The sequence below is a fragment of the Macaca thibetana genome, chromosome 1, assembly GCF_024542745.1.
Source record: "Macaca thibetana thibetana isolate TM-01 chromosome 1, ASM2454274v1, whole genome shotgun sequence".
NCBI classification, from domain to species: domain Eukaryota; kingdom Metazoa; phylum Chordata; class Mammalia; order Primates; family Cercopithecidae; genus Macaca; species Macaca thibetana.
The window spans coordinates 137,051,923-137,066,626 of NC_065578.1; the positions used below are offsets into that span (position 1 = coordinate 137,051,923).

General features: G+C 49.6%; 1 long non-coding RNA gene across 1 annotated transcript; it reads right to left on the minus strand.

Annotated features, from left to right (window-relative positions):
- Positions 1 to 6,058: 6,058 nt before the first annotated feature.
- LOC126937253 (uncharacterized) lies at positions 6,059 to 12,508 on the minus strand. The gene is made up of 4 exons (XR_007719693.1): positions 12,113 to 12,508; positions 9,304 to 9,561; positions 6,695 to 6,858; positions 6,059 to 6,123 (listed from the first exon to the last, which is right to left on the minus strand). It is a non-coding gene; the product is annotated as an uncharacterized LOC126937253 (long non-coding RNA).
- Positions 12,509 to 14,704: the final 2,196 nt, after the last annotated feature.

Sequence of the window (14,704 nt, forward strand, 5' to 3'; positions counted from 1 at the left end):
GCCTCTACCGAGAGTTCTGTCTTCCCCAACTCCCTGATAGGTTCATGCACCTGGACAGTGGCATGAGCCATTCCCCACACCTAGAATGCCCTCACATGTCTCCTGTCCCCCTGCCTCTCTGGCCTGTTTTTGCTCCCTCCACCCTCTAGGACTCCCTCCAGCTCCTTATGGCCTGGAGGTCCCTGCCTACAGGCCCTGCTGCCTCTCTGAGGTGCAGACAAGGGATCATCATTGTCCCCTCCCCAAACTCTGTGCCAGGCATGATGCTGGGTGCTATATACAGAAGTGAGCAAAATGAACACAGTTCTTGCCCTCCTGGAGCTGATGGTCTTGGGGGCAAATAATCAGACAAATAAATCTAGAAATCTTGCCCCGAAGGAAAAACAGGGTAGGAGGGATCTATTCTAGAGGCGGGTGGGGGTTGCCAGGGAAGGTCTCTTCAAGGAGGTGGAGTTTTGTTTTTCTTGTGGTTTTTTAGAGATGGGGTCTCCTTCTGTTGTCCAGGCTGCAGTGCAGTGGCGCGATCACGGCTCACTGCAGCCTCCAATTCCTGGGCTCAAGCCATCCTCCCACGTCAGCCTCCTGAGTAGCTGGGACTAACAGGTATGCACCATCATGCCCAGCTGAGGAGGTGGTTTTTAAACTGATGCTTCCTCAGGGTGGAGAGGCCTTGCTGGATAGCAGGCGGGAGTGTATAGGAGGAGAAGGAAAAGCATGTGCCCAAGCCCTGAGCAAAGGTGGGAGAGGGTAGAAGAATGACCCTAAACTGCAGAACCCTGCAAAACCCAGGACATTCTCCTTCCCCAGCATTTTCCTCTTCTGCTTCTCTTTCTCTCCCCGATCCTGTTTTCCCACCAGCCCCGCCCCCTACCCTTAACTATGGCAGGTGCCAGGGATGCACCTAGCACTGTGCTTAGGCTTTACACACTGTCATCCCCCAGCAGCCCTGGGAGACAGGTGTAATCATACTCATTTTACAGACCAAGTAACTGAGACTTAGAGAGGTTAAGAGACCTGCCCAGGGTCGCTGACCAGTAAGTGGTGAAACACATATTCAAGCCAGGGCCTGGTGTTTGTGCTGCCCTCTCCGTCCTGAAGAACCCTGCCTGGAGCTTGCCTTGTGCCCCATGGTCCTGCCCAGGCAGGTGGCTAATCCCCTTCTTGCCTTGCTCACTTTCTCCCTGCCAGGTTAGGGGACTGTGGAAGTGGAAGAAGCCATGGCACAGGGCCAAGCTGCCTTTCAGGAGCCCTGCACCCTGCCACTGGTAATGGAAGACCAAGACGGTGCTGAGCTGTGAATGGTTGAACAGTTTCAGCCCAAACCACTCCATGGGCATTGCTTTTGCTGCTGGCTTCAAGCGCATCTGCCACAGTCTCGAAGAAAGTAAAAGTTGGCCTGGAATGGTAGCTTACACCTAAAATCCCAGCACGTGGGAGGCCAAGGCAGGAGGATTGCTTGAGGCCAGGAGCTCAAGAAACAGCCTGGGCAACATAGGGAGACTCCCTCCATCTCTACCTTTTAAATACGTTTAAAAATAAATAAATAAAATGGAGCCTTGGTAAATCTGAGGCAGCCAGGTCCAATTGCAGTTCCATTGGGCACCAGGAAGAAGCCTAGGGCAGGAACCTGCCTTTACTGGGCGCCCCCCATTCCCAATGCAATCACCCATGACATTCCATTAATCGACAGCAGCCTCTGGAGAGGCAGTGGTGACAGAAGCTCTCATTTGATTGCTGAATGAACTGAGGCTCTTGGGGTTCAGTCATATGCCTAAAGCCACACAGCCAGCACAAGGGGAGCTGGAGTTGGAACACAGGGCTCCCTAACCCCAAAGCCCCCATTTATTTCCAGCCACTGTACTTCTAGCAGGCCTGGCAGGGTCTGGGAGATAGGCCAGGCCCTCGCAGGGTGGTCTAGCAAGCCAGGGCCAACCTGGCTCCCAGGAGCTGTCTATAAAGTCTATAAAGGGCTGTCTCTCTTCCCTGATGAGAGACACTTGGGGTCTTCCCAGCTCTTTGCTGGAAAGTTTTCTTAGAAATGTCTTTCTAGCACTGTGGTCAAGTATTTTTGGAAGTTTCTAAGCATCTCAACACTTGGAAAAGTGCATGGTTAGGCCGGAGAGAAGACTCTCAGGGAGTTGTCCCGAGGGAATGAAACTGGTGATCCAGGAGGTGAAATCAGCCTCATTTCTTTTTTTTTTTTTTTTTTTTTTTTTGAGACGGAGTCTCGCTCTGTGGCCCAGGCTGGAGTGCAGTGGCCAGATCTCAGCTCACTGCAAGCTCCGCCTCCCGGGTCCACGCCATTCTCCTGCCTCAGCCTCCGGAGTAGCTGGGACTACAGGTGCCCGACACCTCGCCCGGCTAGTTTTTTTTTTTTTTTTGTATTTTTTAGTAGAGACGGGGTTTCACCGTATTAGCCAGGATGGTCTCGATCTCCTGACCTCGTGATCCACCCGTCTCGGCCTCCCAAAGTGCTGGGATTACAGGCTTGAGCCACCGCGCCCGGCCAGCCTCATTTCTTTATGATTCTGGGACCTTTTCCTGACCCCAGGACAGATCTGGGAAGCGGTAGGTCAATAGGCTCCTAGTTTGTTTGTGTGATGGTGGTGGTGGGTGGAGGGTGAACTGAAGGGTAAGGTTTCCCAGCCTTCTGAAATCCCCTACCTCTGCTCCCTGTAGACACAGGCGCTCTCTTCTGCTGTCTCCTTGTAAGACTCTGACAGCTTAACTGACTAATAATTTCTAGAAGCAAGACTTCTTCTTGGTACCCTCCACAGAGGTCCTGGTGCAGGATGTAAAAGGAAAGAAAACCCACCCTTTCAGGAGACCAGGAAAGGGAAGTTTTATGGATTTAGGAATCTAAGCCACAGCAGCTCTGAAATGAGTCATGATTTCTTAAGCACACACCACATTAAGCAGCTCATCTAGGCATTGTACATCTATTTTTAATACCACTATTGATGTATATCTTACATATTGTATAACTTACTCATTTCAAGTGTACAATTCAGTGAATTGTTAGTAAATTTACCAAGTTGTGCAGCCCTCACCATAAATCCATTTTAGAGCGCATTTCCATGACTCCAATAAAAGTCCTCAGTCCCATTAACTGTTAATCCCCACTCTCCCCCTCCTCCCGGCAACCTTTAATCTAGTTTCTTTTTTGCAGAGATGGGGTCTCACTATGTTGCCCAGGCTAGTCTGGAACTCCTGGCCTCAAGCAATCCTCCTACCTCACTCTCCCAAAGTGTTGAGATTAGAGGTGTGAGCTGCAGTGCCCAGCTCCATAATCTATTTTCTGTCTCTATCTAAATTTGTCTTTTCTGGATATTTCATAAAAATGGAATCATAACAGGCCAGGCACGGTGGCTCACACCTGTAATCCCAGCACTTTGGGAGCCCGAGGTGGGTGGGTCACTTGAGGTCAGGAGTTCCAGACCAGCCTGGGCAACATGGTGAAACCCCATCTCTACTAAAAATACAAGAAAAAATTAACCAGGCATGGTGGCGTGTGCTTGTAATCCCAGCTACTCAGGAGACTGAGGTAGGAGAATCACTTGAACCTGGGAGGCAGAGGTTGCAGCAAGCCGAGATTGTACCACTGCAGTCCAACCTGGGTGACAGAGCAAGACTCTGTCTCAAAAAAAGAAAAAAAAAATCCACTAAATAAAATAAATAGGCTGGGTGCAGTGGCTCACACATGTAATCCCAGCACTTCGGGAGGCCGAGGCGGGTGGATCATGAGGTCAGGAGATTGAGACCATCCTGGCTAACACGGTGAAATCCCGTCTGTACTAAAATTACAAAAAATTAGCTGGGCGTGGTGGCAGGCACCTGTAGTTCCAGCTACTCGGGAGGCTGAGGCAGGAGAATGGTGTAAGTAAACCCGGGAGGTGGAACTTGCAGTGAGCCGAGATGGCGCCACTGCACTCCAGCCTGGACGACAGAGCGAGACTCCGTCTCAAATAAATAAATAAATAAATAAATACAAGGAAGCATACAGTATGCATTGTTTTGGGTCTGGCTTCTCTCTCCATGTAGTGTTTGCAAAACTCATCCATGGCATAGCATGTATCAGTAGTTTGTTCTTTATCATTGCTCAGTAGTATTTCATTGTGTGGATGTACTGCATTTTATCTATCCATTCACCAGTTGATGGACAGTTGGGTTGTTTCCTTTTTTTTTTTTTTTTTTTTAACAGGCTCTCATTCTATTGCCCAGGCTGGAGTGATGTGATCATGGCTCAATGCAGCCTCAACCTCCTGGACTCAGGTGATCCTCCTGCCTTAGCCTCCTAAGTAGCTGGGACTACAGGCATGTGCCACCATGCCTGGCTAATTTTTAATATTTTTTGTAGAGATGGTGGTTTTCCCATGTTACTCAGGCTAGTCTTGAATGCCTGGGCTCAAGGGATCCACCCACTTTGGCCTCCCAAAGTGCTCGGATTACAGGCGTGAGCCACTGTGCCCAGCCTTGTTTCCAATTTTTGGCTATTATGAATAATGTTACTAATAACATTTGTGTATAGATAGGCTAAATCCTCACAACAATTCTGTCAGGTGGGCATTGTCATCCTCACTTTACAGATGAGGACACCAAGGAGCAGAGAGATTAAGTAACTCACCCAAGGGCACGCAGCTGAAATATTTCATCAGGCCTAGGAAGCACATTTTTCCTACATTTTCATGCTTCTGAAACTGGGATGCATCTCATAATCAGTGGCTTGTCATAGCTTACTTGGTGGCATTTTCCCCTTTCCTCATGATACATAAAATGATGGTATATTTTACAATCAAGGGCATCTTGATGAGATATGGCATTAAGTGGCTGGCCTTAGAGGTCTCCCTTACAGTTCATTCTTGTGTTAGGCCTGTTGGTTGCAAGTGACAGAAATCCCACTCAAAGGGAAATTTACTGGTTTGGTAGTGGGAGAGGATCCTTGGACTAGGTCTCTGGGTTGGAGGAAGAGCTGCAGGGACTCTGCAAGGGGACTCCACACAGTTAGGTCTCTGTCTGTCTTTTGTTGCTGCTCATCTTTGCCAGCAGGCTCTGTTCCTCCATGAGGCAACCCCCACTTCATAGTCCAAGGAGTGAAGTAACCCGGAAAACCTCTCTTCCTACCTCTGCATCAATTCTAAGGGAGAATTCTGAATGGTCCTGCTGGGATCACATGCCCATCTCGGGCCCATCACTGTGGCCTGGGGAATGAGTCTCTCAAGGATCCAGCCCTGGTGGACATGCCCTTCCTTGTGGGTAGAAAATCTGTTGCCAGGCCAGGCACAGTGGCTTATGCCTTTAATCCCAGCACTTTGGGAGGCTGAGGCGGGCAGATCACCTGAGGTTAGGAGTTTGAGACCAGTCCGGCCAACATGATGAAACCCTGTCTCTACTAAAAATACAAAAATTAGCCGGGCGTGGTGGCGGGTACCTGTAGTTCCAGCTACCCAGGAAGCCGAAGCAGGAAAATTGCTTGAACCCATGAGGCAGAGGTTGCAGTGAGCTGAGATAGCGCCACTGCACTCTAGCCTGGATGACAGAGTAAGACTCCATCTCAAAAAAAAAAAAAAAAAAAAAAAAAAAAAAAAAGAAATAAGAAAAGAAAAGAAAATATGTTGCCAGAAGGAGGGTAAGTGAGTTGGGTGGCCAGCATCATTAAGTCTGCAGGCCACTATCACATGGTGTCACTCATTGTCATGTGATTATAGATATTACTGACTAAGGGGGTCTTTAGAAAGAATATCTGAAGTTTTTGATTTGTTTATTCTGTTGTGAGGTAATATTCTAAAGAGGTTAATTATACCTCTAAAAACTGTGTTGTTTGAAAATTAGCTGGGTGTGGTGGTGGACTCCTGTAATCCCAGCTACTTAGGAGGCTGAAGCAGGAGAATCGCTTGAACCTGGGAGGCGGAGGATGCAGTGAGCTGAGATCGTGCCACTGCAATCCAGCCTGGGCAACACAGTGAGACTGTCTCAAAAAAATAATAAATAAATAAATAAATAAATAATTAAATAAATAAATGTGTTGTTTGAAGGACTTAATAAAGCAATAAAATATTCATGGAATATACTAGATTTGATTATGTTTAAACTTCTCATAAAGTAAAGATTTGTTTGCAGACAGTTCTCTAATAAAAACATGAAAAATCTTTCAGGAAACTAAACCTGTGAATTTGCCATGTTGAATTGAAGCTTCTAAGTATTGGTTTATATTTAACTCTGGCTTTAAACTGTGTGATATGACTTCTGCATCTCCCAAAAGATTTGGTACCTTTCTACCTCCACCCTTTTGCTCAAGTCCCGTTTGTTTGAATTGCCCTCCCCACGTCCATCTATCCAAATTCTACCTTCAATTGAATGTCACTGTCTGCAGGGGTCTTCCCTACTAGCTCTATCTGAAGGTAGTTTCTCTGTCTTTGAATTCCCACAGCCCCCTCACTAGGACTAGACACTCATTAGAGAAGAGCTTATAGCAGCATAATTTCCTGACCATTTGTTGCGTTTTCCCTTCCTATGTCTTCATTTTCCCATTTTAAGAAAATAGGCTCTTCTGTGCCTTTGCCTCAGGAAAGGTTAAGTCATAGGGCTTCAGGCACTTAAATCCAATATCATTCAGATAGAGATTAAGCTGCTATAACACAGACCCCCAAAATGCAGTCATGCAAAAAGGATAGAAGCTTATTTCTCTCTCATGAACCAATCTGGAGGTGGGCAGCAGTGGTTTGAAATAAGAAAGCTGCTCGGCTCCACGTTGTTATTCAGGAAACCAGGTTTCTTTCTTGTCTGTTGTTCCTCCGTCTTCTAGGGTATTGTCTTCATCTGCATGGTTGCAGCCAGAACACATCCCCTTTGTGTTCCAGCCTATGGAAAAGGTAAAGAATTTAGAAAAGCATATGCTTCATGTTTTATGGCCAAGGCTTGGAAATGACACACATCACTCGCACTCACATTCCATTGTCTGGAATTACATCATATGGATGCATCACATAGATGCATCTAGCTAGAAATGTGTTCTCTCTCTAGAGTAATGTGTGCTTATTTAAAAGTCAAGTATGTGGCCAGGCGTGGTGGCTCACGCTTGTAATCCAGCACTTTGGGAGGCCAAGGCGGGTAGATCATGAGGTCAGGAGTTCCAGACCAACCTGACCAACATGGTGAAACCCCATCTCTACTAAAAATACAAAAAATACAAAAATTAGTTGGGCATGGTGGCGGGCACCTGTAGTCCCAGCTACTCAGGAGGCTAAGGCAGGAGAATCTCTTGAATCGCTTGAACCCGGGAGGCGGAAGTTGCAGTGAGCTGAGATTGCGCCACTGCACTCCAGCCTGGGTGACAGAGTGCGTCTCCGTCTCAAAAAACAAACAAACAAAAAAACCCCTCAATTATTAGGAAGGAGGGGAGAAGATATTTTGAGGCATAACTAGCAGCCGACTACATTTTATGTTTTGGCTTTAGTTTTCTCAGAGCTGGTGTCATTGAAGAGATTATGCTGAGTGCTTCTGGGAAGTGGGGATAAGCAGTAAGACCAAGAAGAGAGAGTTCAGGGAGAGAAGAGGGCTCCTGTACCAGTGATCTATTGCTACATAATAAAACATCTCAAAAATGTTAGTGTTAAACATTGACAACATAGGTGAGCTGGGTTGTGATTTTAAAAAATTAAAAAAGAAAAAAATATTGACCACGTATATTATGCTCACAGATCTACTATTTTTGTAGCATTTGGTGGAGACAGTTTATTTCTGCCCTACTCAGTATCAGCTCAAGCATCTCAAAGCCTGGGTGCTGAGATCATCTGAGGGCTCTCTCAGTGACCTGTCTGGTTATTGCGGGTGGTTGGCTGGGACTTTAGTTGGTCTTGTGGCTAAAACACCTACATATGGCCTTTCTGTATGGATGTGTGGCTTTCCCATAGCCTGGGGCATGGGTTCTAAGAGCAAGCCTCCTGAGAGCAATTATAAGCAGACACTTATTGCCTTTTATTTATTTATTTATTTATTTTTGTTTGTTTTTTGAGACGGAGTCTCGCTCTGTCGCCCAGGCTGGAGTGCAGTGGCCGGATCTCAGCTCACTGCAAGCTCCGCCTCCCGGGTTCACGCCATTCTCCTGCCTCAGCCTCCCAAGTAGCTGGGACTACAGGCGCCCACCACCACGCCCGGCTAGTTTTTTGTATTTTTTTTTTTTTAGTAGAGACGGGGTTTCACCGTGTTAGCCAGGATGGTCTCGATCTCCTAACCTCGTGACCCACTCATCTCAGCCTCCCAAAGTGCTGGGATTACAGGCTTGAGCCACCACGCCCGGCCTTTGCCTTTTATTTTTATTACCTTTTTATTTATTTTTTGAGATGGAGTCTCACTCTGTTGCCCAGACTGGAGTGCAGCGGCACAATCTCAGCTCATTGCAACCTCGGTCTCCCAGGCTCAAGGATTCTCTGCCTCAGCCTCTCCAGTTGCTGGGATCACAGGCGCACATCACCACACCCAGCTAATTTCATATTTTTAGTAGAGGCAGGGTTTCACCATGTTGGCCAGACCGGTCTCGAACTCAAGAGATCTGCCTGCCTTAATTTCCCAGAGTGTTGGGATTACAGCCGTGAGCTACAGTGCCTAGCTTATTGCCTTTTATTTATTTTATTATATTTCATTTCATTTTATTGTTTTGAGACAGAGTCTTGCTCTGTCGCCCAGGCTGGAGTGCAATGGCACAATCTCGGGCTCACTGCAACCTCCGCCTCTCGGGTTCAAGTGATTCTCCTGCTTCAGCCTCCTGAGTAGCTGGGACTACAGGCACCCACCTTGGCCTCCCAAAGTGTTGGGATTACAGGCATGAGCTACTGCACCCGCCCAATTTTAAATCTTAAGTATTTATTTTACTTATCACCTATGTAAGAAAATATATAACCACCTCACCAGAGAGAGATACCACTGCTTAGGATGAGGCTGAATTTATTTAGGTAAAAAATAGTGAGTCGATTTAAATAAGTACCTTGAGTAAATAAATCTGAGTGAGGACTAGAGAAGGCTCTGCAGCAAGTTCAGGGTGCAGTGCAAGCTGCTCTTTCTCTTGGCCCTTATGATCCACAGACCCAACAATATCCGAGTGTCTGTGGCAATGAGGATGCTATATGGAGGCCCTGGGAAGCACCAGTAAGAGAATCACAGCACAGGCCTCTAGGGTTTGGGAACGTATGCACAGGCTGTTCCACAGATACCTGTTCTTCTGGCTTGCTGCTGGTCCCTGGTAGAAACAGAACACCTAGTTATGGGTCGTGAAGTGGCCGCATGCACACCGCATGTTGTCTTACTTACCCCGCCACGGGACTGGGCCCGTGCAGCAGCAATCTCTAATCACGTGGAGACTGCATATGTACACTGGGCTCCAGCAGGCTCAGACGGCACAAGTGAGCTGTGCGAGCAGGTGGCGCAGACTCCTTCGACAGTGGTTCTTGCCATGTTGCCTGTTTTCCTTCATTCCTGGGACCTCATAGAAAGTTCCTTGTGTCGGCCAGGCACTGTGGTTCACCCCTGTAATCCCAGCACTTTGGGAGGCCGAAGCGGGTGGATCACCTGAGATGAGGAGTTTGAGATCAGCCTGGGCAACATGGTGAAACCCCGTCTCTACTAAAAATACAAAAATTAGCCCAGTGTGGCCTGTAATCCCAGCTACTCGGGAGGCTGAGGCATGAGAATCACTTGAACTCAGGAGGCTAAGGTTGCAGTGAGCCCGAGATCACGCCACTGCACTGCAGCCTGGGCGACAGAGCAAGACTGTCTCAAAAGAAAAAAAAAGTTCCTGTGTCAGTTGTGTCAGTTGACAGAGGAGGAAAAAAATCCAGGCTTGGTTTATAGATGGTTCCTGTACAACAGAGAGTGGACAGCTGGAGCCCTCCAGCCCCTCTCCAGGGTGGCCCTGAAGGACAAGTGGTGAAAGAAAATCTTCCTGGGGGGCAGAACTTCAAGAGGCACATTTGTTTGTCTACTTTGCCTGGACGGAGAGACAGCCAGATGGAGGGATCTACTTAGATTCACTGGCAAGAACATGGAAGATGACAAGGAGGTCTGGGGAAGAAGTATGTGGACAGATCTCTCCAAACAGGCCCAGAATATAAAGATATTTGGGTCCCATGTGAATGCACACCAAAGGGTATCACTGCAAAGGAGGCTCTTGACTATCAGGGGAACAAAGCATATTCTCTGGAGGTTAGGCTGTCTCTTTTTCCAGCTACCATTGCTTGCCCAATGAACCTATGTAACAAAGTGGCTGTTATGAGGCTATGCACGAGCTCAACAACATGAACTTCCCTTCACCAAGGCTGAGTAAGCCATCTACTAACTGCCTAATCTGCCAACAGCAGAGACCAACACTGAGCCCACTGTGGCTCCTTGTGGGACCCAGCCAGCCATCTAGTGGCAAATTGATTACACTGGACTTTTTCCATCATGGAAAGGACATTATACACATATTCTGGATTTGCTTTCCCTGTTCATCTTGTTTCTGCCAGCACCACCATGCATGGATTTACAGAGGGCCTTCCTCACCATCCTTAACGCTCCACTCAGTACTGCTTCTGATCAAAAGATGAGCAACAATGGCCTACTGCCCATGGAACAAACTGTTTTTTTTTTGTTATTGTTTTTCTTCTTCTTTTCTTTCTTTCCTTCCTTCCTTCCTTCTTTCCTTCCTTCCTTCCTTCCTTCTTCCTTCCTTCTTCTTTTTTTTTGTCTGAGATGGATTTTCACTCTTGTTGCCCAGACTGGGGTGCAATGATGAGATCTCAGCTCACTGCAACCTCTGCCTCCCCAGTTCAAGCAATTCTCCTGCCTCAGCCTGCCAAGTAGCTAAGATTACAGGCACCTGCCACCACACCTTGCTAAATTTTGCATTTTTAGTAGAGAGGGGTTTTCCCATATTAGCCAGGCTGGTCTCGAACTCCTGACCTCAGGTGATCCGCCCACCTTGGCCTCCAAAAGTGCTTGGATTACAGGGGTGAGCCACCGTGCCCAGCCCTTGTTTGTTTGTTTTTAAGGCAGGATCTCGCTCTGTCACCCAGGTTGGAGTGCAGTGGTGTGATCTCAGCTCACTGTAGCCTCAAACTCTTGAGCAAGTGATCCTCCCAGCTCAGCCACCCAAGCAGTTAGGACTACAGACACACACCACCACGCCTGGCTGATTTTTATTTTATTTTATTTTGTTTTATTTGAGACAGGGTCTCGCTTTGTCGCCCAGGCTGGAGCGCAGTGGTGTGATCTCGGCTCACCGCAACCTCTGCCTCTCGGGTTCAAGTAATTCTCTTCCCTCAGCCTCCCAAGTAGCTGGGATTATAGGCGCCTGCCACCAAGCCCAGCTAATTTTTGTATTTTTAGTAGAGACGAGGTTTCACCCTCTTGACCAGGCTGGTCTTTAACTTCTGACCTCATGATCCACCTGCTTCAGCCTCCCAAAGTGCTGGAATTACAGGCATGAACCACTGCGCCCGATCTCACTTTTTTCTCTTCTTTTTCTTTTCTTTTTTTCTCTTTCTCTCTCTCTCTCTCACTGCGCCCGATCTCACTTTTTTCTCTTTTTCTTTTTTCTTTTTTTTTTTTCTCTCTCTCTCCCTCCCTCCCTCCCTCCCTCCCTCCCTCTCTCTCTCTCTCTCTCTTTCTTTCCTGACACAGAGTCTCACTCTGTGGCCCAGGCTGGAGTGCAGTGGTGTGATCTCGGCTCACTGCAACCTCCACCTCCCGGGTTCAAGTGATTCTCCTACCTCAGCCTCCCAAGTAGCTGGGGTTACAGGTGTGCGCCACCACGTCTGGCTAATTTTGTATTTTTAGTGGAGATGGGGTTTCACCATGTTGGCCAGGCTGGTCTCGAACTCCTGGCCTCAAGCGAACCGCCCGCCTTGGCCTCCCAAAGTGCTGGATTACAAGCGTGAGCCAACACGCCCGGCCCCAGAGACCACTTTCGCTGGGCAGAGGGGATGGAGCTGCGGGGAAGAGGCTTGCGCGCTGCGGAGCCGGGAATTACTGAGTCCCACGAGGCGCGGGCAGGACTGGCTCTGTTTTTTTCCAGCTCGCGGGCTCTCCGTTCATAATATGACATCTCCAACAGTCAGCTCGGAGGCAGCTGAGCACTAACCCGCTTTGTTTTCCAAAGTGCCACGCTTCACCCACTCGGCAGGATGTGCTGCACCTTCAAGGCCGCAGCTGCAGCTCGCGGGCTCCAGGCGTTCACGTGGCTGGGCCGGGCGCAGGAGGCTGCCCTCACCCGTGGGACGGTGCCCCCCAGGCCCCGGGACGGGAAGGAGCTGAGGCGACGGCGGGAGTGGGCCCTGCCCCCGGGAGGCTGAGGCCTCAGGAGCGGACCTCACTACAGGCGGCCCGGGTGGGAACGGCGGGGGAGTCCCAGGTCGTGGGGGTGACCCAGCAGCCAGGGCTGGCGGAGAGGGGGCCGTAAGGTGGGGAAACCCGGGGAAGGGCGGGTGGCGGGAACCCCCTGGGCAGGCGGGCGCGTGGGGGCGGACCCGGTGGGCGTGGTGGGCTTCGGGGGTGTGGCCTGGCGCTGAGGCCGTGTCACGTGACAACGACCGAGGCTTGAAGTGCAGTTGGGCGAACCGGAGGCGTCTGGAAGGATCAGTTTCGCGTTTGGGGGAAAGGTCTCTCTGGCACCTGGGGCTGGGGAGGGTGAGCCGGAGGAAGAGAGCCCGGGAGAGGCGGCGATTTCAGAAGTGCCTGAATGGGGAGAAGCCCGCCCCGGAGCCACGACAGTGGGGACCGCTGGAGAGATGCTGCGGGCCGGCCTCCACGACCTGGGGGGGAGAAGGGAGGGGACGAGCGGCGGACACCCTGAACCCTCAGTCCTCGAGGCCCTGACAGCGACCCTCTCTCATGCTGCCCCAGAGGAGGGGTTGGAAGGAGCAGCTGGCCCCACGCTCGGTTTCCCAAGACTGCGGGCAGCGCTCCTTAGGAGTCCGTCCGGGGCCGGCTGCTTCCGCCACTGACAGCCGAGTCGCCCGGGCCGCAGGAAGGGCCTGGTGCGCGGCCATCTGCTGACCAGTCTGGAGCTAGCGTGGTGGCCTCGGCTGCGCTGACAGTGAGGCTACCAAGCTCTCTTACACGCCATCAGGCTTCACAGGCGCCTCACCCGGCTAAGCCCGGGCATGGCATGCCTTGAGGGTATCCGAGTCTGTGACATCTTAGCAGAAATCCAAGCTAGCCCTCCCCACCCGCTCCACTCTACCTTCCCTTCACTTGGAATCGGAACTGTTTTATTTCAGCTCCAAATGTGATGATGATGACCCAATAAAATCCACCGTGAATTGAGCCCTCACTGTGTGTGCCCCGCTCTGTGCTAAGCATTTGTCATGCGTTCTCTCATATAATCCCCGGACCTCCTACCACTTTCCTTATTTTTGCCTTGCCAGCCCTAATTGTAAAACTGAACACTTATTATTACAATGTTTTAATTGACTCAAATTTAAACTTAGAGGTGCTATACGAAATCACAGGTTTGATGTGCAATGTTTATTTCACTAATTCATATACAGTATATAGACCTTGAAAATGTTTGAAACTGGCCGGGCATGGTGGCTCACGCCTGTAATCCCAGCACTTTGGGGGGACGAGGCGGTCGGATCACCTGAGATCAGGAGTTCAAGACCAGCCTGGCCAACATGGCGAAACCCTGTCTCTACTAAACATAACAAAAATTAGCCAGGCGTGGTGGCGCGCACCTGTGGTCCCAGCACTCGGGAGGCTGAGGCACTAGAATCTCTTGAACCCGGGAGGCAGAGGTTGCAGTGATCCAAGATTGTGCCACAGCACTCCAGCCTGGGCAACAGAGCAACTCCGTCTCAAAAAAAAAAAAAAAAAAAAAAAAAAAAAAAAAAAAAAATACATACACACATTTAACAAATTGGATCGGTCTCTTTTCTTTTCTTTTTTGAGACTGAGTTTCACTCTTGTTGCCCAAGCTGGAGTGCAATGGCGCGATCTCGGCTCACCGCAATATCCCTCTCCCGAGTTCAAGCGATTCTCCAGCCTCAGCCTCCCGAGTAACTGGGATTACAGGCGCGTGCCACCATGCCCAGCTAATTTTTTGTATTTTTAGTAGAGACGGGGTTTCACTGTATTAGCCAGGATGGTCTCAATCTCTTGACCTTGTCATTTGCCCCCCTCGGCCTTCCAAAGTGCTGCGATTACAGGTGTGCGCCACTGCGCCCGGCTCTTTTTTTTTTTTGAGACGGGGTCTTACTCTGTCACACAGGCTGGAGTGCAGTGACGCGGTCACAGCTCACTGCAGCCTCAGCCTCCCCGGGTTCAGGCGATCCTCTCACCTCAGCCTCTTGAGCAGCTGGGACTGCAGGCGCGCAGCAGCACGCCTGGCTAATTTTTGTATTTTTTGTAGAGATGGGTTCCGCCATGTTGCCCCAAGCTGTTCTGGAACTCCTGGGCTCAAGCAATCTGCCTGCCTCGCCCTCTACAAGTGCTGGGATTACAGGCATGAGCCACCATGCCCAGCCCTGCCTCATTCTTTTTAATGGTTATGTGGTATTTCTTTTTTTTTTTTTTTTTTTTTTTTTTTTTTTTTTTGAGACGGAGTCTCACGCTGTTGCCCAGGCTGGAGTGCAGTGGCGCGATCTCGGCTCACTGCAAGCTCCGCCTCCCGGGTTCCCGCCATTCTCCTGCCTCAGCCTCCTGAGTAGCTGGGACTACAGACGCCCGCCACCGC